This window comes from Antennarius striatus, chromosome 6, assembly GCF_040054535.1.
Source record: "Antennarius striatus isolate MH-2024 chromosome 6, ASM4005453v1, whole genome shotgun sequence".
Taxonomy (NCBI): Eukaryota; Metazoa; Chordata; class Actinopteri; order Lophiiformes; family Antennariidae; genus Antennarius; species Antennarius striatus.
The window spans coordinates 2,500,001-2,522,500 of NC_090781.1; the positions used below are offsets into that span (position 1 = coordinate 2,500,001).

Genomic DNA, 22,500 nt, shown 5'->3' on the forward strand with positions numbered 1-22,500 from the left:
TACCACTCTGAACACGCCCGATCTCGTCCGATCTCGGAAGCTAAGCAGAGTCGGGCCTGGTTAGTACTTGGATGGGTGACCGCCTGGGAATACCAGGTGCCGTAAGCTTTTTCTGTCCCCCCGCCAGCAGAGGGCGTTTGGAAGGAAAGACAGATGAGTCAAGTTGTTTTAGGAGCTAAAGTTGTATTTAATAAAAGTTTGATTGAATGAATTTATTGAATGATGAAATGAAATTTATCCCAGAGAATAGTAAAAATTGTTGTATAAGTGAAACCTGACTAGCAATGACTTTTGTATCTATCTATCTATCTATCTATCTATCTATCTATCTATCTATCTATCTATCTATCTATGCATGCATGCATCTAGATAGATAGATAGATATATACTTTAATGATCCCAAGGGCAAGCTATCTGTATGCCATGCCACCTTTATATAGGGTTTTTTTGACCAGCGTAGTTGCTTACGGCCATACCACTCTGAACACGCCCGATCTCGTCCGATCTCGGAAGCTAAGCAGAGTCGGGCCTGGTTAGTACTTGGATGGGAGACCGCCTGGGAATACCAGGTGCCGTAAGCTTTTTCTTTTTCTGTCCCCCCGCCAGCAGAGGGCGTTTGGAAGGAAAGACAGATGAGTCAAGTTGTTTTATGAGCTAAAGTTGTATTTAATAAAAGTTTGATTGAATGAATTGATTGAATGATGAAATGAAATTTATCCCAGAGAATAGTAAAAATTGTTGTATAAGTGAAACCTGACTAGCAATGACTTTTGTATCTATCTATCTATCTATCTATCTATCTATCTATCTATCTATGCATGCATGCATCTAGATAGATAGATAGATATATACTTTAATGATCCCAAGGGCAAGCTATCTGTATGCCATGCCACCTTTATATAGGGTTTTTTTGACCAGCATAGTTGCTTACGGCCATACCACTCTGAACACGCCCGATCTCGTCCGATCTCGGAAGCTAAGCAGAGTCGGGCCTGGTTAGTACTTGGATGGGAGACCGCCTGGGAATACCAGGTGCCGTAAGCTTTTTCTTTTTCTGTCCCCCCGCCAGCAGAGGGCGTTTGGAAGGAAAGACAGATGAGTCAAGTTGTTTTATGAGCTAAAGTTGTATTTAATAAAAGTTTGATTGAATGAATTTATTGAATGATGAAATGAAATTGATCCCAGAGAAGAGTAAAAATTGCTGTATAAGTGAAACCTGACTAGCAATGACTTTTGTATCTATCTATCTATCTATCTATCTATCTATCTATCTATCTATCTATCTATCTATCTATCTATCTATCTATCTATCTATCTATGCATGCATGCATTTAGATAGATAGATAGATAGATAGATAGATAGATAGATAGATAGATAGATAGATAGATAGATAGATAGATAGATAGATAGATAGATAGATAGATAGATAGATAGATAGATAGATATATACTGTAATGATCCCAAGGGCAAGCTATCTGTGTGCCATGCCACCTTTATATAGGGTTTTTTTGACCAGCATAGTTGCTTACGGCCATACCACTCTGAACACGCCCGATCTCGTCCGATCTCGGAAGCTAAGCAGAGTCGGGCCTGGTTAGTACTTGGATGGGAGACCGCCTGGGAATACCAGGTGCCGTAAGCTTTTTCTTTTTCTGTCCCCCCGCCAGCAGAGGGCGTTTGGAAGGAAAGACAGATGAGTCAAGTTGTTTTAGGAGCTAAAGTTGTATTTAATAAAAGTTTGATTGAATGAATTGATTGAATGATGAAATGAAATTTATCCCAGAGAATAGTAAAAATTGTTGTATAAGTGAAACCTGACTAGCAATGACTTTTGTATCTATCTATCTATCTATCTATCTATCTATCTATCTATCTATCTATCTATCTATGCATGCATGCATCTAGATAGATAGATAGATATATACTTTAATGATCCCAAGGGCAAGCTATCTGTATGCCATGCCACCTTTATATAGGGTTTTTTTGACCAGCATAGTTGCTTACGGCCATACCACTCTGAACACGCCCGATCTCGTCCGATCTCGGAAGCTAAGCAGAGTCGGGCCTGGTTAGTACTTGGATGGGAGACCGCCTGGGAATACCAGGTGCCGTAAGCTTTTTCTGTCCCCCCGCCAGCAGAGGGCGTTTGGAAGGAAAGACAGATGAGTCAAGTTGTTTTAGGAGCTAAAGTTGTATTTAATAAAAGTTTGATTGAATGAATTGATTGAATGATGAAATGAAATTTATCCCAGAGAATAGTAAAAATTGTTGTATAAGTGAAACCTGACTAGCAATGACTTTTGTATCTATCTATCTATCTATCTATCTATCTATCTATCTATCTATCTATCTATCTATCTATGCATGCATGCATCTAGATAGATAGATAGATATATACTTTAATGATCCCAAGGGCAAGCTATCTGTATGCCATGCCACCTTTATATAGGGTTTTTTTGACCAGCATAGTTGCTTACGGCCATACCACTCTGAACACGCCCGATCTCGTCCGATCTCGGAAGCTAAGCAGAGTCGGGCCTGGTTAGTACTTGGATGGGAGACCGCCTGGGAATACCAGGTGCCGTAAGCTTTTTCTTTTTGTGTCCCCCCGCCAGCAGAGGGCGTTTGGAAGGAAAGACAGATGAGTCAAGTTGTTTTAGGAGCTAAAGTTGTATTGAATAAAAGTTTGATTGAATGAATTGATTGAATGATGAAATGAAATTGATCCCAGAGAAGAGTAACAATTGTTGTATAAGTGAAACCTGACTAGCAATGACTTTTGTATCTATCTATCTATCTATCTATCTATCTATCTATCTATCTATCTATCTATCTATCTATCTATCTATCTATCTATGCATGCATGCATTTAGATAGATAGATATATACTGTAATGATCCCAAGGGCAAGCTATCTGTGTGCCATGCCACCTTTATATAGGGTTTTTTTGACCAGCATAGTTGCTTACGGCCATACCACTCTGAACACGCCCGATCTCGTCCGATCTCGGAAGCTAAGCAGAGTCGGGCCTGGTTAGTACTTGGATGGGAGACCGCCTGGGAATACCAGGTGCCGTAACCTTTTTCTGTCCCCCCGCCAGCAGAGGGCGTTTGGAAGGAAAGACAGATGAGTCAAGTTGTTTTATGAGCTAAAGTTGTATTTAATAAAAGTTTGATTGAATGAATTGATTGAATGATGAAATGAAATTGATCCCAGAGAATAGTAAAAATTGTTGTATAAGTGAAGCCTGACTAGCAACGACTTTTGTATCTATCTATCTATCTATCTATCTATCTATCTATCTATCTATCTATATATCTATCTATGCATGCATGCATCTAGATAGATAGATAGATAGATAGATATATACTTTAATGATCCCAAGGGCAAGCTATCTGTATGCCATGCCACCTTTATATAGGGTTTTTTTGACCAGCATAGTTGCTTACGGCCATACCACTCTGAACACGCCCGATCTCGTCCGATCTCGGAAGCTAAGCAGAGTCGGGCCTGGTTAGTACTTGGATGGGAGACCGCCTGGGAATACCAGGTGCCGTAAGCTTTTTCTGTCCCCCCGCCAGCAGAGGGCGTTTGGAAGGAAAGACAGATGAGTCAAGTTGTTTTAGGAGCTAAAGTTGTATTTAATAAAAGTTTGATTGAATGAATTGATTGAATGATGAAATGAAATTGATCCCAGAGAATAGTAAAAATTGTTGTATAAGTGAAGCCTGACTAGCAACGACTTTTGTATCTATCTATCTATCTATCTATCTATCTATCTATCTATCTATCTATCTATCTATCTATATATCTATCTATGCATGCATGCATCTAGATAGATAGATAGATAGATAGATATATACTTTAATGATCCCAAGGGCAAGCTATCTGTATGCCATGCCACCTTTATATAGGGTTTTTTTGACCAGCATAGTTGCTTACGGCCATACCACTCTGAACACGCCCGATCTCGTCCGATCTCGGAAGCTAAGCAGAGTCGGGCCTGGTTAGTACTTGGATGGGAGACCGCCTGGGAATACCAGGTGCCGTAAGCTTTTTCTTTTTCTGTCCCCCCGCCAGCAGAGGGCGTTTGGAAGGAAAGACAGATGAGTCAAGTTGTTTTATGAGCTAAAGTTGTATTTAATAAAAGTTTGATTGAATGAATTTATTGAATGATGAAATGAAATTGATCCCAGAGAAGAGTAAAAATTGTTGTATAAGTGAAACCTGACTAGCAATGACTTTTGTATCTATCTATCTATCTATCTATCTATCTATCTATGCATGCATGCATTTAGATAGATAGATAGATAGATAGATAGATAGATAGATAGATAGATAGATAGATAGATAGATAGATAGATAGATAGATAGATAGATAGATAGATAGATAGATATATACTGTAATGATCCCAAGGGCAAGCTATCTGTGTGCCATGCCACCTTTATATAGGGTTTTTTTGACCAGCATAGTTGCTTACGGCCATACCACTCTGAACACGCCCGATCTCGTCCGATCTCGGAAGCTAAGCAGAGTCGGGCCTGGTTAGTACTTGGATGGGAGACCGCCTGGGAATACCAGGTGCCGTAAGCTTTTTCTGTCCCCCCGCCAGCAGAGGGCGTTTGGAAGGAAAGACAGATGAGTCAAGTTGTTTTAGGAGCTAAAGTTGTATTTAATAAAAGTTTGATTGAATGAATTGATTGAATGATGAAATGAAATTTATCCCAGAGAATAGTAAAAATTGTTGTATAAGTGAAACCTGACTAGCAATGACTTTTGTATCTATCTATCTATCTATCTATCTATCTATCTATCTATCTATCTATGCATGCATGCATCTAGATAGATAGATAGATATATACTTTAATGATCCCAAGGGCAAGCTATCTGTATGCCATGCCACCTTTATATAGGGTTTTTTTGACCAGCATAGTTGCTTACGGCCATACCACTCTGAACACGCCCGATCTCGTCCGATCTCGGAAGCTAAGCAGAGTCGGGCCTGGTTAGTACTTGGATGGGAGACCGCCTGGGAATACCAGGTGCCGTAAGCTTTTTCTTTTTCTGTCCCCCCGCCAGCAGAGGGCGTTTGGAAGGAAAGACAGATGAGTCAAGTTGTTTTAGGAGCTAAAGTTGTATTGAATAAAAGTTTGATTGAATGAATTTATTGAATGATGAAATGAAATTGATCCCAGAGAAAAGTAACAATTGTTGTATAAGTGAAACCTGACTAGCAATGACTTTTGTATCTATCTATCTATCTATCTATCTATCTATCTATCTATGCATGCATGCATTTAGATAGATAGATAGATAGATAGATAGATAGATAGATAGATAGATAGATAGATAGATAGATAGATAGATAGATAGATAGATAGATAGATAGATAGATAGATAGATAGATAGATAGATATATACTGTAATGATCCCAAGGGTAAGCTATCTGTGTGCCATGCCACCTTTATATAGGGTTTTTTTGACCAGCATAGTTGCTTACGGCCATACCACTCTGAACACGCCCGATCTCGTCCGATCTCGGAAGCTAAGCAGAGTCGGGCCTGGTTAGTACTTGGATGGGAGACCGCCTGGGAATACCAGGTGCCGTAAGCTTTTTCTGTCCCCCCGCCAGCAGAGGGCGTTTGGAAGGAAAGACAGATGAGTCAAGTTGTTTTAGGAGCTAAAGTTGTATTTAATAAAAGTTTGATTGAATGAATTTATATAATGATGAAATGAAATTGATCCCAGAGAATAGTAAAAATTGTTGTATAAGTGAAACCTGACTAGCAATGACTTTTGTATCTATCTATCTATCTATCTATCTATCTATCTATCTATCTATCTATGCATGCATGCATCTAGATAGATAGATAGATATATACTTTAATGATCCCAAGGGCAAGCTATCTGTATGCCATGCCACCTTTATATAGGGTTTTTTTGACCAGCATAGTTGCTTACGGCCATACCACTCTGAACACGCCCGATCTCGTCCGATCTCGGAAGTTAAGCAGAGTCGGGCCTGGTTAGTACTTGGATGGGAGACCGCCTGGGAATACCAGGTGCCGTAAGCTTTTTGTGTCCCCCCGCCAGCAGAGGGCGTTTGGAAGGAAAGACAGATGAGTCAAGTTGTTTTATGAGCTAAAGTTGTATTTAATAAAAGTTTGATTGAATGAATTGATTGAATGATGAAATGAATTTTATCCCAGAGAATAGTAAAAATTGTTGTATAAGTGAAACCTGACTAGCAATGACTTTTGTATCTATCTATCTATCTATCTATCTATCTATCTATCTATCTATCTATCTATCTATCTATCTATCTATCTATCTATCTATCTATGCATGCATGCATTTAGATAGATAGATATATACTGTAATGATCCCAAGGGCAAGCTATCTGTGTGCCATGCCACCTTTATATAGGGTTTTTTTGACCAGCATAGTTGCTTACGGCCATACCACTCTGAACACGCCCGATCTCGTCCGATCTCGGAAGCTAAGCAGAGTCGGGCCTGGTTAGTACTTGGATGGGAGACCGCCTGGGAATACCAGGTGCCGTAAGCTTTTTCTGTCCCCCCGCCAGCAGAGGGCGTTTGGAAGGAAAGACAGATGAGTCAAGTTGTTTTATGAGCTAAAGTTGTATTTAATAAAAGTTTGATTGAATGAATTGATTGAATGATGAAATGAAATTGATCCCAGAGAATAGTAAAAATTGTTGTATAAGTGAAGCCTGACTAGCAACGACTTTTGTATCTATCTATCTATCTATCTATCTATCTATCTATCTATATATCTATCTATGCATGCATGCATCTAGATAGATAGATAGATAGATAGATAGATAGATATATACTTTAATGATCCCAAGGGCAAGCTATCTGTATGCCATGCCACCTTTATATAGGGTTTTTTTGACCAGCATAGTTGCTTACGGCCATACCACTCTGAACACGCCCACCTAGGGTGTATACGGATTCGGTGCACGCCAACGCCTATGTTTGAGGAAGAAGGAGGAAGTTTGAATATTGTTGTATGTAGTAGAAAACGACGACTGATTGATACTAAAGAATTCGCTGTCTCCCCCAGCAGCGAAGGCTGCCAGGGGGTTTGCTTTGTGTCGGCAAAGTTAAGTCGAACGGATGCTGTAGACATGGATCGGGTGACGGAAGAGCCGACGAGTGGGACCATGGAAATAAACGGGCTGAGAGTGTGGAGAGACTCATGTCCATCTGAGGTGTGCGGAGAGGGGAGAAAAGATGGGACGACAGTCGGAGAAGGTGGGGCAGGCGATAGACGACGGGTGATGGCAAAGGATGGAGAAGCGGGAGCGATGGAGACCCTCAGGCAGGGTCGACGCCGGGGAGAGATGGCGAGGAAGACGGTGGGAGACGATGATGCCAGTGATTCAGTTAAGGACCGGAATTTTGCCACAAAAGACTTGGTGGTGAACGTGGAAGTTGAAGGTGGGGTGAAAATAGCGATGATGGCCTTACTAAAGGCGGTGGAGCTCACCTGTGGCAGAGTGTTGGGCTGCCGGGCAAAGGCAGAAGGGAGGTGGGAACTCACCATGGGAAATGCCAAAGGCAAAGAAAGACTATTAGATGGTTTCAAGATAGGAAACTCGAGGGTGGTGGCTACGGAACTGATTAAGGACACAAGAGTGGTGTCCTTTCTAAACTTGCCACTCTATATAACTGATGGACAAATTCGGGACAAGCTGTTTCAATGGGGAGTGGAACCTGCGTCGGACATCAGACGAAGGAAATGGACTGGCACGGAAATTTTGGATGGTACTCGTTTTCTCAAAGTGAAATTTCCTGACGCTATCTCGTCCCTGCCTTATAGCACTAAATTTGACACACTGGAGGGTTCCGAGTATTTTCGAGTACTACATGATAAACAATTAAAGGTGTGTCGGTTGTGTTTGCAACCGGGACACATCTTGCGTGAATGTCCGGAGTTCTTCTGCTTCCGCTGCAAGAAGCAGGGACACTATGCCCGGGAGTGTGGAGAAACGACGGAGAAGGACACAGAGGAGCGAGTGAGGGCGGAGGAGAAGGAGGAGAAGGAGGACACCGTGGAGGAGGACGAGGGTTCCTCCAGTGTGATGGAGACGGACGACGAGGGAAGAGAGTCGGAGGAGGGGACGAATGCCGGTGACCGGGAGAAGAATGACGGTGATGGAGTAGCAGAGGCAACCGCGGTCGTGGAACGACCAACACGGAAAGACGGGAGTGAGATGGTGGAGCGGAGAGGGGACGCAGAACCGGAGGATAGCGGACATCGGAGGGGACGCAGTCGTAGTGTCCTCCGGAACACCGGTGGCTGTGGAGACATGGAACAGGGGGTAATAGCAGGTGATACTGCACACGGGGTAGGGGAACATATGACGGAAAAGGATGGGGAGGGTTTGAGTCAAAAAAGGAATAGAGGAAGGAGAAACAAAAAAGACAAGAAGACATGAAATTGGTTCTACTGATGAGGTACATATATATATATATATACATATTCTTTGGAGTTAGTGCATAGGTGACTATGAAACTAGCGTCCATAAATATAAATGGACTGAGGAATATTGAGAAATTTGAGAAACTGATCACTTTGTGCAAGGCAAACATTATATGTTTACAAGAGACGCACTGGGACGCGGTTGTCGAAGCACAAGTGCAGTCTCTCTGGCGCGGACAAATTTTTTCGAGCTACGGCACAAGTAGAGCGAGGGGGGTGAGTATTTTGGTTAATGTAAATAACAGAGACATAAACGCCACTTTCGTAAAGGGTGACGATGAAGGGAGGTGGGTAAAAATTAAATTCACTGTAGAAGAACAAACTTTTGAACTAATGAACATCTATGCTCCTAATGTTGAGAGCGAACGTTCTGTTTTTTTCAAAGACTTATATCGGAGTGCAAGTAACAGTGACATTATCATGGGGGACTTCAATGTCAAGTTATGCATGCTGGACAGACATGAAACTGGACAATTTAAAAACGATACCTCAAGAACAATTCTCAGGAATTTTATGTTACAGCAGGAATGGTTGGATTTATGGAGAAATGAGAATCCACTAGCGAGAACCTACTCCAGACTTCAGACTGTGCAAGGTTCTCTGCGCAGAAGCAGGATTGATTTATGTTTGATTAAACAGAGACATTTACATTATTTTCATACGTCGCATTATGACTTCACTTTCCTGAGTGATCATGCTTTTTTGTTGGTGAAACTGGGGAAACTGAAAAGAGGGAAGGGAGGGGGTTTGTGGCATCTAAATGCTACACTGTTGAAAAATGAGAACTTCATAAACTGTATAGAGACACTTATTAAGACTACCGTCTCACAACCTTTTTTTAAGACGGCTGTGGTGGAGGGATGGGAGGATTTGAAAGTGAGAATTAAGAAGAAGAGCATTCACTTTGCCAAGAGGATGAGCTTCAAAGAACATCAAAAAGAAAACCGAATAAAATCTGAAATTGAAATGTTGAACAGACAGGATAATGTTGATGAAGAACGGTTGGGGGCTCTATATGAAGAATTAAAAACTATTGAAAAAAGAAAATGTGAAGGGGCAATTGTGCGGAGTAGGGCGCAATATGCGGTGGAGGGAGAAAAGAGCACGGGATTTTTTTTAAACCTGGAACGAAGCAAGCAAGAACAGTGCTATATCAATCGTTTAGAAGATGGACAAGGGAATATGACGTCAAGTTTGGGAGAAATGATAGAAACTGTGTACAACTTCTATCAGACTCTTTTTACATCAAACGGTTCAGACGACATCTCAACGAGAGAAATTCTGACAAAAATGACGGTCAAACTGTCTAATAGTGATAAATCATTTTGTGATCGGGAAATAGAAGAGAAAGAAGTAGAACTGGCAATAAAGAGTTTGGTCTCGAATAAAAGTCCGGGCAGTGATGGGCTAACGGCAAACTTTTATAAGGTTTTTGCAAAAGTGTTAATGCCAATACTGTTAACTGTGTACAAAGAAATAGCTCGTCAGAAGATGGTTTCAAAATCAATGACATTGGGCATTATAACTTTGATTTTTAAGAAAGGGGAGAAAAGTAATTTGGCTAACTATAGACCAATCACACTCTTGAACACAGATTATAAAATATTAATGAAAATTTTCGCAAACCGCTTTAAACAGGTCATACACACAATAATAGCACCAACGCAAGCTTATAGTATACCGGGTAGAGAGGCATCTGACATCATAAGCACAATAAGGGACACAGTGGAGTATTTAAAAATAACTAAACAGAAAGGTATTATCGTATCTCTAGATTTCAATAAAGCTTTTGACAGGGTTGAACACAAATTTATGTTTAGGGTGCTGGAAAGGTTAGGTTTTGGAGATCGGATGATAGCATGGTTGAAATTATTGTACAGCACAGCAACAGGTAGAGTTAAAGTGAATGGAATTATTACTGATGAGTTTCAACTGCACAGATCCGTCAGGCAGGGGTGTCCGATGTCATCAATTCTATATTCTATTGTGGTGGAATCTTTGAGCGCGTTATTAAAAACGGATTCACATGTAAAAGGGATTGAGTTACCAGGGGGAGGGGAGGTTTTGATCCAACAATTTGCGGATGATACGACGTTACTAGTCAGAGATTTAGACAGTGTATATAGAGCAATTGACTTAATTGCAATGTATGGTAAAGCATCAGGCTCTCACATAAATTTACAAAAATCGGAAATGCTATTCATTAATATGGACAGTCCGCCTCAAACAGATCTATCATTGAAAGTACAGCCGAAACATGTAAAAATTTTGGGTACATTCATTGGTGTGGATAGTTTAGCTGCAAGGGATGAAACATGGACAGGCATATTAAAAAAAATAGAGGCAGTGCTACATTGGTGGAGGATGAGAGATCTTAAAATTAACGGAAAGGTAGTGGTTTTAAATCATTTAATACTGTCTAAACTCAATTATGCCTTAGCAGTAGTTGATTTACCCTTGTGGGTTGTGAATCATATGCATGAAATGATGACAAAATTCATCTGGGGGACTACAGTGGGGAAAATAGCAAGGAAAACTTTAATAGGTAAATATGAGGAAGGGGGTTTAAAATTGGTGGACATAGACAGTAAAAAGAAAGCGTTTAGGATCAAATATATTAAAAAATATCTGTATGACGAGACAGATTATGGGTGGAAGTGTCTAATGGGGTATTTTCTGAACAGAGTGATGAGAATTGGTGATTATGTGCTGTTGATGACATTGAAAAAACCAATGATGGCAGAACTCCCACTTTTCTACAAGGAAGTCCTGTGCGCTCAGGCAGAATTTATGGAACATTTACAGTACACAGTACATTCTTTAAACACGGTAAAAGAGCTACCGATTTTTCTGAATAAATATATCAGAACGGAAGGGAAAATGTTATACAATGCGAATATGTTGAAAGCAAATTTTGTACAATTAAAAGATGTAATGTATGAAGTTATACCAGGTTTTCTGCCGAACCAGGTAATATATGATGGTGTAAAAGAAATTAATCATGACGCAAGGTTTACAGTAATTTCGAATTATTATCAAGTTATATTACAAAGCATTCCACAAACGTGGAAATCATTAATCATATCGGCTGCCGTGTTAAACAGGAGAAGTGACTTTCCTACTTTGACATATGTTCACAGGGGAGAGTTGAAATACTTTTGTGGGATAGTGTGCAAACATTTGTATGACCTTTTTCTGATGAAAGTATGGCAGAAGCCGGCCTCTTTGCCTTACTGGAGCAGGGTTTTTCCAAATCTGGATGAGAATAAAATCTGGGAGAAATGGAAAGTAAAAAGTAATAGCATTGAAGCAGAGGATCATGATTTCAAACTTCGACACAATAAGATTTTTACTAATGTGATCCTGCATCAACTGGACAGGGAGGTTGGCAGAGAGTGTGATGTGTGTGGTGTGGAAGATGAAGACCTTATGCATATGTATGTGAAATGTACTGAATTGTGTGAATTTTTTGGTTTGTTGAAACGCTGCTTGATTGAGAAGTTGGGGTTGGTATGGAATGACAGAGATTCTTGGGAAATCTTTTTTCTTTTTGGTGTCTGGACAGAGAGTAGAGTCAAAAATGCAGAGTTTTGCAGATTTCTTTTAAGCCATGCCAGATGGGCGATTAAATCAAGGCGAAATCTAGCACATTATGACAATAAACTGATTTCTGTTTGGACAATTTTCAAAAGAATAATACAAACCCAGGTAAAATATCGGATGATGCAGGGCTCTGCAAGTTTGGCTCCACTCTTTACCAAAGGTAACTCTCTTTTGGTTTGTAAAAAGGGGGGAGAGATTGTGTGGAATTGGTAGGGATAATAGTATTTTTGTAACATAGTGGGGAATCCTTGACTAATGTCGAAAAGTTTTTTTTAGGAATGTATTTTTTGCTAGCATAATGTAGTTTTGAAATTCTCTTTGGGTATAGAATTATTTTGTCTTTTGGAGGATTGTTCTCGTTTAATGGTAAGTACCTACATTATTTCAAATGTAGTAGGCCTATTTGGGAGTGTTGATCTTTTCCTTCAGAAAGGGAGCTCTTTCACATTAATATCACTGGAAATTTATGTTGTTATGATGATGTATTGAAATACTCTGGTTTTTTTGATTTGTGTATGATAACAAATGTAATATGTTTTGGTAAGTTAAGAACTTCTTGTTATTTTTTCTGTTTGTCAAGTATTCTGTAAATCAAAAATATATATTGTTTTTATACAAATATATTTTCATAATAAAAGACAAAAAAAAAAAAAAACACGCCCGATCTCGTCCGATCTCGGAAGCTAAGCAGAGTCGGGCCTGGTTAGTACTTGGATGGGAGACCGCCTGGGAATACCAGGTGCCGTAAGCTTTTTCTTTTTCTGTCCCCCCGCCAGCAGAGGGCGTTTGGAAGGAAAGACAGATGAGTCAAGTTGTTTTAGGAGCTAAAGTTGTATTTAATAAAAGTTTGATTGAATGAATTTATTGAATGATGAAATGAAATTGATCCCAGAGAAGAGTAAAAATTGTTGTATAAGTGAAACCTGACTAGCAATGACTTTTGTATCTATCTATCTATCTATCTATCTATCTATCTATGCATGCATGCATTTAGATAGATAGATAGATAGATAGATAGATAGATAGATAGATAGATAGATAGATAGATAGATAGATAGATATATACTGTAATGATCCCAAGGGCAAGCTATCTGTGTGCCATGCCACCTTTATATAGGGTTTTTTTGACCAGCATAGTTGCTTACGGCCATACCACTCTGAACACGCCCGATCTCGTCCGATCTCGGAAGCTAAGCAGAGTCGGGCCTGGTTAGTACTTGGATGGGAGACCGCCTGGGAATACCAGGTGCCGTAAGCTTTTTCTGTCCCCCCGCCAGCAGAGGGCGTTTGGAAGGAAAGACAGATGAGTCAAGTTGTTTTAGGAGCTAAAGTTGTATTTAATAAAAGTTTGATTGAATGAATTGATTGAATGATGAAATGAAATTTATCCCAGAGAATAGTAAAAATTGTTGTATAAGTGAAACCTGACTAGCAATGACTTTTGTATCTATCTATCTATCTATCTATCTATCTATCTATCTATCTATCTATGCATGCATGCATCTAGATAGATAGATAGATATATACTTTAATGATCCCAAGGGCAAGCTATCTGTATGCCATGCCACCTTTATATAGGGTTTTTTTGACCAGCATAGTTGCTTACGGCCATACCACTCTGAACACGCCCGATCTCGTCCGATCTCGGAAGCTAAGCAGAGTCGGGCCTGGTTAGTACTTGGATGGGAGACCGCCTGGGAATACCAGGTGCCGTAAGCTTTTTCTTTTTCTGTCCCCCCGCCAGCAGAGGGCGTTTGGAAGGAAAGACAGATGAGTCAAGTTGTTTTAGGAGCTAAAGTTGTATTGAATAAAAGTTTGATTGAATGAATTTATTGAATGATGAAATGAAATTGATCCCAGAGAAAAGTAACAATTGTTGTATAAGTGAAACCTGACTAGCAATGACTTTTGTATCTATCTATCTATCTATCTATCTATCTATCTATCTATGCATGCATGCATTTAGATAGATAGATAGATAGATAGATAGATAGATAGATAGATAGATAGATAGATAGATAGATAGATAGATAGATAGATAGATAGATAGATAGATAGATAGATAGATAGATAGATATATACTGTAATGATCCCAAGGGTAAGCTATCTGTGTGCCATGCCACCTTTATATAGGGTTTTTTTGACCAGCATAGTTGCTTACGGCCATACCACTCTGAACACGCCCGATCTCGTCCGATCTCGGAAGCTAAGCAGAGTCGGGCCTGGTTAGTACTTGGATGGGAGACCGCCTGGGAATACCAGGTGCCGTAAGCTTTTTCTGTCCCCCCGCCAGCAGAGGGCGTTTGGAAGGAAAGACAGATGAGTCAAGTTGTTTTAGGAGCTAAAGTTGTATTTAATAAAAGTTTGATTGAATGAATTTATATAATGATGAAATGAAATTGATCCCAGAGAATAGTAAAAATTGTTGTATAAGTGAAACCTGACTAGCAATGACTTTTGTATCTATCTATCTATCTATCTATCTATCTATCTATCTATCTATCTATGCATGCATGCATCTAGATAGATAGATAGATATATACTTTAATGATCCCAAGGGCAAGCTATCTGTATGCCATGCCACCTTTATATAGGGTTTTTTTGACCAGCATAGTTGCTTACGGCCATACCACTCTGAACACGCCCGATCTCGTCCGATCTCGGAAGTTAAGCAGAGTCGGGCCTGGTTAGTACTTGGATGGGAGACCGCCTGGGAATACCAGGTGCCGTAAGCTTTTTGTGTCCCCCCGCCAGCAGAGGGCGTTTGGAAGGAAAGACAGATGAGTCAAGTTGTTTTATGAGCTAAAGTTGTATTTAATAAAAGTTTGATTGAATGAATTGATTGAATGATGAAATGAATTTTATCCCAGAGAATAGTAAAAATTGTTGTATAAGTGAAACCTGACTAGCAATGACTTTTGTATCTATCTATCTATCTATCTATCTATCTATCTATCTATCTATCTATCTATCTATCTATCTATCTATCTATCTATCTATCTATGCATGCATGCATTTAGATAGATAGATATATACTGTAATGATCCCAAGGGCAAGCTATCTGTGTGCCATGCCACCTTTATATAGGGTTTTTTTGACCAGCATAGTTGCTTACGGCCATACCACTCTGAACACGCCCGATCTCGTCCGATCTCGGAAGCTAAGCAGAGTCGGGCCTGGTTAGTACTTGGATGGGAGACCGCCTGGGAATACCAGGTGCCGTAAGCTTTTTCTGTCCCCCCGCCAGCAGAGGGCGTTTGGAAGGAAAGACAGATGAGTCAAGTTGTTTTATGAGCTAAAGTTGTATTTAATAAAAGTTTGATTGAATGAATTGATTGAATGATGAAATGAAATTGATCCCAGAGAATAGTAAAAATTGTTGTATAAGTGAAGCCTGACTAGCAACGACTTTTGTATCTATCTATCTATCTATCTATCTATCTATCTATCTATATATCTATCTATGCATGCATGCATCTAGATAGATAGATAGATAGATAGATAGATAGATATATACTTTAATGATCCCAAGGGCAAGCTATCTGTATGCCATGCCACCTTTATATAGGGTTTTTTTGACCAGCATAGTTGCTTACGGCCATACCACTCTGAACACGCCCACCTAGGGTGTATACGGATTCGGTGCACGCCAACGCCTATGTTTGAGGAAGAAGGAGGAAGTTTGAATATTGTTGTATGTAGTAGAAAACGACGACTGATTGATACTAAAGAATTCGCTGTCTCCCCCAGCAGCGAAGGCTGCCAGGGGGTTTGCTTTGTGTCGGCAAAGTTAAGTCGAACGGATGCTGTAGACATGGATCGGGTGACGGAAGAGCCGACGAGTGGGACCATGGAAATAAACGGGCTGAGAGTGTGGAGAGACTCATGTCCATCTGAGGTGTGCGGAGAGGGGAGAAAAGATGGGACGACAGTCGGAGAAGGTGGGGCAGGCGATAGACGACGGGTGATGGCAAAGGATGGAGAAGCGGGAGCGATGGAGACCCTCAGGCAGGGTCGACGCCGGGGAGAGATGGCGAGGAAGACGGTGGGAGACGATGATGCCAGTGATTCAGTTAAGGACCGGAATTTTGCCACAAAAGACTTGGTGGTGAACGTGGAAGTTGAAGGTGGGGTGAAAATAGCGATGATGGCCTTACTAAAGGCGGTGGAGCTCACCTGTGGCAGAGTGTTGGGCTGCCGGGCAAAGGCAGAAGGGAGGTGGGAACTCACCATGGGAAATGCCAAAGGCAAAGAAAGACTATTAGATGGTTTCAAGATAGGAAACTCGAGGGTGGTGGCTACGGAACTGATTAAGGACACAAGAGTGGTGTCCTTTCTAAACTTGCCACTCTATATAACTGATGGACAAATTCGGGACAAGCTGTTTCAATGGGGAGTGGAACCTGCGTCGGACATCAGACGAAGGAAATGGACTGGCACGGAAATTTTGGATGGTACTCGTTTTCTCAAAGTGAAATTTCCTGACGCTATCTCGTCCCTGCCTTATAGCACTAAATTTGACACACTGGAGGGTTCCGAGTATTTTCGAGTACTACATGATAAACAATTAAAGGTGTGTCGGTTGTGTTTGCAACCGGGACACATCTTGCGTGAATGTCCGGAGTTCTTCTGCTTCCGCTGCAAGAAGCAGGGACACTATGCCCGGGAGTGTGGAGAAACGACGGAGAAGGACACAGAGGAGCGAGTGAGGGCGGAGGAGAAGGAGGAGAAGGAGGACACCGTGGAGGAGGACGAGGGTTCCTCCAGTGTGATGGAGACGGACGACGAGGGAAGAGAGTCGGAGGAGGGGACGAATGCCGGTGACCGGGAGAAGAATGACGGTGATGGAGTAGCAGAGGCAACCGCGGTCGTGGAACGACCAACACGGAAAGACGGGAGTGAGATGGTGGAGCGGAGAGGGGACGCAGAACCGGAGGATAGCGGACATCGGAGGGGACGCAGTCGTAGTGTCCTCCGGAACACCGGTGGCTGTGGAGACATGGAACAGGGGGTAATAGCAGGTGATACTGCACACGGGGTAGGGGAACATATGACGGAAAAGGATGGGGAGGGTTTGAGTCAAAAAAGGAATAGAGGAAGGAGAAACAAAAAAGACAAGAAGACATGAAATTGGTTCTACTGATGAGGTACATATATATATATATATACATATTCTTTGGAGTTAGTGCATAGGTGACTATGAAACTAGCGTCCATAAATATAAATGGACTGAGGAATATTGAGAAATTTGAGAAACTGATCACTTTGTGCAAGGCAAACATTATATGTTTACAAGAGACGCACTGGGACGCGGTTGTCGAAGCACAAGTGCAGTCTCTCTGGCGCGGACAAATTTTTTCGAGCTACGGCACAAGTAGAGCGAGGGGGGTGAGTATTTTGGTTAATGTAAATAACAGAGACATAAACGCCACTTTCGTAAAGGGTGACGATGAAGGGAGGTGGGTAAAAATTAAATTCACTGTAGAAGAACAAACTTTTGAACTAATGAACATCTATGCTCCTAATGTTGAGAGCGAACGTTCTGTTTTTTTCAAAGACTTATATCGGAGTGCAAGTAACAGTGACATTATCATGGGGGACTTCAATGTCAAGTTATGCATGCTGGACAGACATGAAACTGGACAATTTAAAAACGATACCTCAAGAACAATTCTCAGGAATTTTATGTTACAGCAGGAATGGTTGGATTTATGGAGAAATGAGAATCCACTAGCGAGAACCTACTCCAGACTTCAGACTGTGCAAGGTTCTCTGCGCAGAAGCAGGATTGATTTATGTTTGATTAAACAGAGACATTTACATTATTTTCATACGTCGCATTATGACTTCACTTTCCTGAGTGATCATGCTTTTTTGTTGGTGAAACTGGGGAAACTGAAAAGAGGGAAGGGAGGGGGTTTGTGGCATCTAAATGCTACACTGTTGAAAAATGAGAACTTCATAAACTGTATAGAGACACTTATTAAGACTACCGTCTCACAACCTTTTTTTAAGACGGCTGTGGTGGAGGGATGGGAGGATTTGAAAGTGAGAATTAAGAAGAAGAGCATTCACTTTGCCAAGAGGATGAGCTTCAAAGAACATCAAAAAGAAAACCGAATAAAATCTGAAATTGAAATGTTGAACAGACAGGATAATGTTGATGAAGAACGGTTGGGGGCTCTATATGAAGAATTAAAAACTATTGAAAAAAGAAAATGTGAAGGGGCAATTGTGCGGAGTAGGGCGCAATATGCGGTGGAGGGAGAAAAGAGCACGGGATTTTTTTTAAACCTGGAACGAAGCAAGCAAGAACAGTGCTATATCAATCGTTTAGAAGATGGACAAGGGAATATGACGTCAAGTTTGGGAGAAATGATAGAAACTGTGTACAACTTCTATCAGACTCTTTTTACATCAAACGGTTCAGACGACATCTCAACGAGAGAAATTCTGACAAAAATGACGGTCAAACTGTCTAATAGTGATAAATCATTTTGTGATCGGGAAATAGAAGAGAAAGAAGTAGAACTGGCAATAAAGAGTTTGGTCTCGAATAAAAGTCCGGGCAGTGATGGGCTAACGGCAAACTTTTATAAGGTTTTTGCAAAAGTGTTAATGCCAATACTGTTAACTGTGTACAAAGAAATAGCTCGTCAGAAGATGGTTTCAAAATCAATGACATTGGGCATTATAACTTTGATTTTTAAGAAAGGGGAGAAAAGTAATTTGGCTAACTATAGACCAATCACACTCTTGAACACAGATTATAAAATATTAATGAAAATTTTCGCAAACCGCTTTAAACAGGTCATACACACAATAATAGCACCAACGCAAGCTTATAGTATACCGGGTAGAGAGGCATCTGACATCATAAGCACAATAAGGGACACAGTGGAGTATTTAAAAATAACTAAACAGAAAGGTATTATCGTATCTCTAGATTTCAATAAAGCTTTTGACAGGGTTGAACACAAATTTATGTTTAGGGTGCTGGAAAGGTTAGGTTTTGGAGATCGGATGATAGCATGGTTGAAATTATTGTACAGCACAGCAACAGGTAGAGTTAAAGTGAATGGAATTATTACTGATGAGTTTCAACTGCACAGATCCGTCAGGCAGGGGTGTCCGATGTCATCAATTCTATATTCTATTGTGGTGGAATCTTTGAGCGCGTTATTAAAAACGGATTCACATGTAAAAGGGATTGAGTTACCAGGGGGAGGGGAGGTTTTGATCCAACAATTTGCGGATGATACGACGTTACTAGTCAGAGATTTAGACAGTGTATATAGAGCAATTGACTTAATTGCAATGTATGGTAAAGCATCAGGCTCTCACATAAATTTACAAAAATCGGAAATGCTATTCATTAATATGGACAGTCCGCCTCAAACAGATCTATCATTGAAAGTACAGCCGAAACATGTAAAAATTTTGGGTACATTCATTGGTGTGGATAGTTTAGCTGCAAGGGATGAAACATGGACAGGCATATTAAAAAAAATAGAGGCAGTGCTACATTGGTGGAGGATGAGAGATCTTAAAATTAACGGAAAGGTAGTGGTTTTAAATCATTTAATACTGTCTAAACTCAATTATGCCTTAGCAGTAGTTGATTTACCCTTGTGGGTTGTGAATCATATGCATGAAATGATGACAAAATTCATCTGGGGGACTACAGTGGGGAAAATAGCAAGGAAAACTTTAATAGGTAAATATGAGGAAGGGGGTTTAAAATTGGTGGACATAGACAGTAAAAAGAAAGCGTTTAGGATCAAATATATTAAAAAATATCTGTATGACGAGACAGATTATGGGTGGAAGTGTCTAATGGGGTATTTTCTGAACAGAGTGATGAGAATTGGTGATTATGTGCTGTTGATGACATTGAAAAAACCAATGATGGCAGAACTCCCACTTTTCTACAAGGAAGTCCTGTGCGCTCAGGCAGAATTTATGGAACATTTACAGTACACAGTACATTCTTTAAACACGGTAAAAGAGCTACCGATTTTTCTGAATAAATATATCAGAACGGAAGGGAAAATGTTATACAATGCGAATATGTTGAAAGCAAATTTTGTACAATTAAAAGATGTAATGTATGAAGTTATACCAGGTTTTCTGCCGAACCAGGTAATATATGATGGTGTAAAAGAAATTAATCATGACGCAAGGTTTACAGTAATTTCGAATTATTATCAAGTTATATTACAAAGCATTCCACAAACGTGGAAATCATTAATCATATCGGCTGCCGTGTTAAACAGGAGAAGTGACTTTCCTACTTTGACATATGTTCACAGGGGAGAGTTGAAATACTTTTGTGGGATAGTGTGCAAACATTTGTATGACCTTTTTCTGATGAAAGTATGGCAGAAGCCGGCCTCTTTGCCTTACTGGAGCAGGGTTTTTCCAAATCTGGATGAGAATAAAATCTGGGAGAAATGGAAAGTAAAAAGTAATAGCATTGAAGCAGAGGATCATGATTTCAAACTTCGACACAATAAGATTTTTACTAATGTGATCCTGCATCAACTGGACAGGGAGGTTGGCAGAGAGTGTGATGTGTGTGGTGTGGAAGATGAAGACCTTATGCATATGTATGTGAAATGTACTGAATTGTGTGAATTTTTTGGTTTGTTGAAACGCTGCTTGATTGAGAAGTTGGGGTTGGTATGGAATGACAGAGATTCTTGGGAAATCTTTTTTCTTTTTGGTGTCTGGACAGAGAGTAGAGTCAAAAATGCAGAGTTTTGCAGATTTCTTTTAAGCCATGCCAGATGGGCGATTAAATCAAGGCGAAATCTAGCACATTATGACAATAAACTGATTTCTGTTTGGACAATTTTCAAAAGAATAATACAAACCCAGGTAAAATATCGGATGATGCAGGGCTCTGCAAGTTTGGCTCCACTCTTTACCAAAGGTAACTCTCTTTTGGTTTGTAAAAAGGGGGGAGAGATTGTGTGGAATTGGTAGGGATAATAGTATTTTTGTAACATAGTGGGGAATCCTTGACTAATGTCGAAAAGTTTTTTTTAGGAATGTATTTTTTGCTAGCATAATGTAGTTTTGAAATTCTCTTTGGGTATAGAATTATTTTGTCTTTTGGAGGATTGTTCTCGTTTAATGGTAAGTACCTACATTATTTCAAATGTAGTAGGCCTATTTGGGAGTGTTGATCTTTTCCTTCAGAAAGGGAGCTCTTTCACATTAATATCACTGGAAATTTATGTTGTTATGATGATGTATTGAAATACTCTGGTTTTTTTGATTTGTGTATGATAACAAATGTAATATGTTTTGGTAAGTTAAGAACTTCTTGTTATTTTTTCTGTTTGTCAAGTATTCTGTAAATCAAAAATATATATTGTTTTTATACAAATATATTTTCATAATAAAAGACAAAAAAAAAAAAAAACACGCCCGATCTCGTCCGATCTCGGAAGCTAAGCAGAGTCGGGCCTGGTTAGTACTTGGATGGGAGACCGCCTGGGAATACCAGGTGCCGTAAGCTTTTTCTTTTTCTGTCCCCCCGCCAGCAGAGGGCGTTTGGAAGGAAAGACAGATGAGTCAAGTTGTTTTAGGAGCTAAAGTTGTATTTAATAAAAGTTTGATTGAATGAATTTATTGAATGATGAAATGAAATTGATCCCAGAGAAGAGTAAAAATTGTTGTATAAGTGAAACCTGACTAGCAATGACTTTTGTATCTATCTATCTATCTATCTATCTATCTATCTATGCATGCATGCATTTAGATAGATAGATAGATAGATAGATAGATAGATAGATAGATAGATAGATAGATAGATAGATAGATAGATATATACTGTAATGATCCCAAGGGCAAGCTATCTGTGTGCCATGCCACCTTTATATAGGGTTTTTTTGACCAGCATAGTTGCTTACGGCCATACCACTCTGAACACGCCCGATCTCGTCCGATCTCGGAAGCTAAGCAGAGTCGGGCCTGGTTAGTACTTGGATGGGAGACCGCCTGGGAATACCAGGTGCCGTAAGCTTTTTCTGTCCCCCCGCCAGCAGAGGGCGTTTGGAAGGAAAGACAGATGAGTCAAGTTGTTTTAGGAGCTAAAGTTGTATTTAATAAAAGTTTGATTGAATGAATTTATATAATGATGAAATGAAATTGATCCCAGAGAATAGTAAAAATTGTTGTATAAGTGAAACCTGACTAGCAATGACTTTTGTATCTATCTATCTATCTATCTATCTATCTATCTATCTATCTATCTATCTATCTATCTATCTATGCATGCATGCATCTAGATAGATAGATAGATAGATAGATAGATAGATATATACTTTAATGATCCCAAGGGCAAGCTATCTGTATGCCATGCCACCTTTATATA

General features: G+C 40.1%; 20 non-coding genes across 20 annotated transcripts in view; all 20 read left to right on the forward strand.

Moving 5' to 3' along the window:
- The window catches only part of LOC137597801 (5S ribosomal RNA), a 119-nt gene extending 11 nt beyond the window's left edge, over nt 1-108 (forward strand). The window contains exon 1 of the ribosomal RNA XR_011036157.1: nt 1-108. This exon is cut by the window's left edge and continues 11 nt beyond it. This is a non-coding gene — a ribosomal RNA (5S ribosomal RNA).
- A 354-nt stretch (nt 109-462) lies between these two features.
- On the forward strand, nt 463-581 carry LOC137597895 (5S ribosomal RNA). The gene has a single exon (XR_011036232.1). It is a non-coding gene; the product is annotated as a 5S ribosomal RNA (ribosomal RNA).
- A 344-nt stretch (nt 582-925) lies between these two features.
- LOC137597896 (5S ribosomal RNA) lies at nt 926-1,044 on the forward strand. The gene has a single exon (XR_011036233.1). It is a non-coding gene; the product is annotated as a 5S ribosomal RNA (ribosomal RNA).
- Nucleotides 1,045-1,524: 480 nt separating this feature from the next.
- Nucleotides 1,525-1,643, forward strand: LOC137597897 (5S ribosomal RNA). Its single transcript, XR_011036234.1, has one exon. It is a non-coding gene; the product is annotated as a 5S ribosomal RNA (ribosomal RNA).
- Nucleotides 1,644-1,999: 356 nt separating this feature from the next.
- LOC137597899 (5S ribosomal RNA) lies at nt 2,000-2,118 on the forward strand. The gene has a single exon (XR_011036236.1). It is a non-coding gene; the product is annotated as a 5S ribosomal RNA (ribosomal RNA).
- A 354-nt stretch (nt 2,119-2,472) lies between these two features.
- Nucleotides 2,473-2,591, forward strand: LOC137597900 (5S ribosomal RNA). Its single transcript, XR_011036237.1, has one exon. It is a non-coding gene; the product is annotated as a 5S ribosomal RNA (ribosomal RNA).
- Nucleotides 2,592-2,963: 372 nt separating this feature from the next.
- LOC137597756 (5S ribosomal RNA) lies at nt 2,964-3,082 on the forward strand. Its single transcript, XR_011036115.1, has one exon. It is a non-coding gene; the product is annotated as a 5S ribosomal RNA (ribosomal RNA).
- Nucleotides 3,083-3,444: 362 nt separating this feature from the next.
- On the forward strand, nt 3,445-3,563 carry LOC137597901 (5S ribosomal RNA). The gene has a single exon (XR_011036238.1). It is a non-coding gene; the product is annotated as a 5S ribosomal RNA (ribosomal RNA).
- Nucleotides 3,564-3,937: 374 nt separating this feature from the next.
- LOC137597902 (5S ribosomal RNA) lies at nt 3,938-4,056 on the forward strand. Its single transcript, XR_011036239.1, has one exon. It is a non-coding gene; the product is annotated as a 5S ribosomal RNA (ribosomal RNA).
- Nucleotides 4,057-4,476: 420 nt separating this feature from the next.
- On the forward strand, nt 4,477-4,595 carry LOC137597903 (5S ribosomal RNA). Its single transcript, XR_011036240.1, has one exon. It is a non-coding gene; the product is annotated as a 5S ribosomal RNA (ribosomal RNA).
- A 342-nt stretch (nt 4,596-4,937) lies between these two features.
- On the forward strand, nt 4,938-5,056 carry LOC137597904 (5S ribosomal RNA). Its single transcript, XR_011036241.1, has one exon. It is a non-coding gene; the product is annotated as a 5S ribosomal RNA (ribosomal RNA).
- Nucleotides 5,057-5,496: 440 nt separating this feature from the next.
- On the forward strand, nt 5,497-5,615 carry LOC137597905 (5S ribosomal RNA). Its single transcript, XR_011036242.1, has one exon. It is a non-coding gene; the product is annotated as a 5S ribosomal RNA (ribosomal RNA).
- A 342-nt stretch (nt 5,616-5,957) lies between these two features.
- On the forward strand, nt 5,958-6,076 carry LOC137597272 (5S ribosomal RNA). The gene has a single exon (XR_011035652.1). It is a non-coding gene; the product is annotated as a 5S ribosomal RNA (ribosomal RNA).
- Nucleotides 6,077-6,450: 374 nt separating this feature from the next.
- LOC137597906 (5S ribosomal RNA) lies at nt 6,451-6,569 on the forward strand. The gene has a single exon (XR_011036243.1). It is a non-coding gene; the product is annotated as a 5S ribosomal RNA (ribosomal RNA).
- A 6,686-nt stretch (nt 6,570-13,255) lies between these two features.
- On the forward strand, nt 13,256-13,374 carry LOC137597907 (5S ribosomal RNA). The gene has a single exon (XR_011036244.1). It is a non-coding gene; the product is annotated as a 5S ribosomal RNA (ribosomal RNA).
- A 342-nt stretch (nt 13,375-13,716) lies between these two features.
- Nucleotides 13,717-13,835, forward strand: LOC137597908 (5S ribosomal RNA). Its single transcript, XR_011036245.1, has one exon. It is a non-coding gene; the product is annotated as a 5S ribosomal RNA (ribosomal RNA).
- Nucleotides 13,836-14,271: 436 nt separating this feature from the next.
- On the forward strand, nt 14,272-14,390 carry LOC137597911 (5S ribosomal RNA). The gene has a single exon (XR_011036247.1). It is a non-coding gene; the product is annotated as a 5S ribosomal RNA (ribosomal RNA).
- A 342-nt stretch (nt 14,391-14,732) lies between these two features.
- On the forward strand, nt 14,733-14,851 carry LOC137597938 (5S ribosomal RNA). The gene has a single exon (XR_011036274.1). It is a non-coding gene; the product is annotated as a 5S ribosomal RNA (ribosomal RNA).
- Nucleotides 14,852-15,225: 374 nt separating this feature from the next.
- Nucleotides 15,226-15,344, forward strand: LOC137597912 (5S ribosomal RNA). The gene has a single exon (XR_011036248.1). It is a non-coding gene; the product is annotated as a 5S ribosomal RNA (ribosomal RNA).
- A 6,686-nt stretch (nt 15,345-22,030) lies between these two features.
- Nucleotides 22,031-22,149, forward strand: LOC137597913 (5S ribosomal RNA). The gene has a single exon (XR_011036249.1). It is a non-coding gene; the product is annotated as a 5S ribosomal RNA (ribosomal RNA).
- Nucleotides 22,150-22,500: the final 351 nt, after the last annotated feature.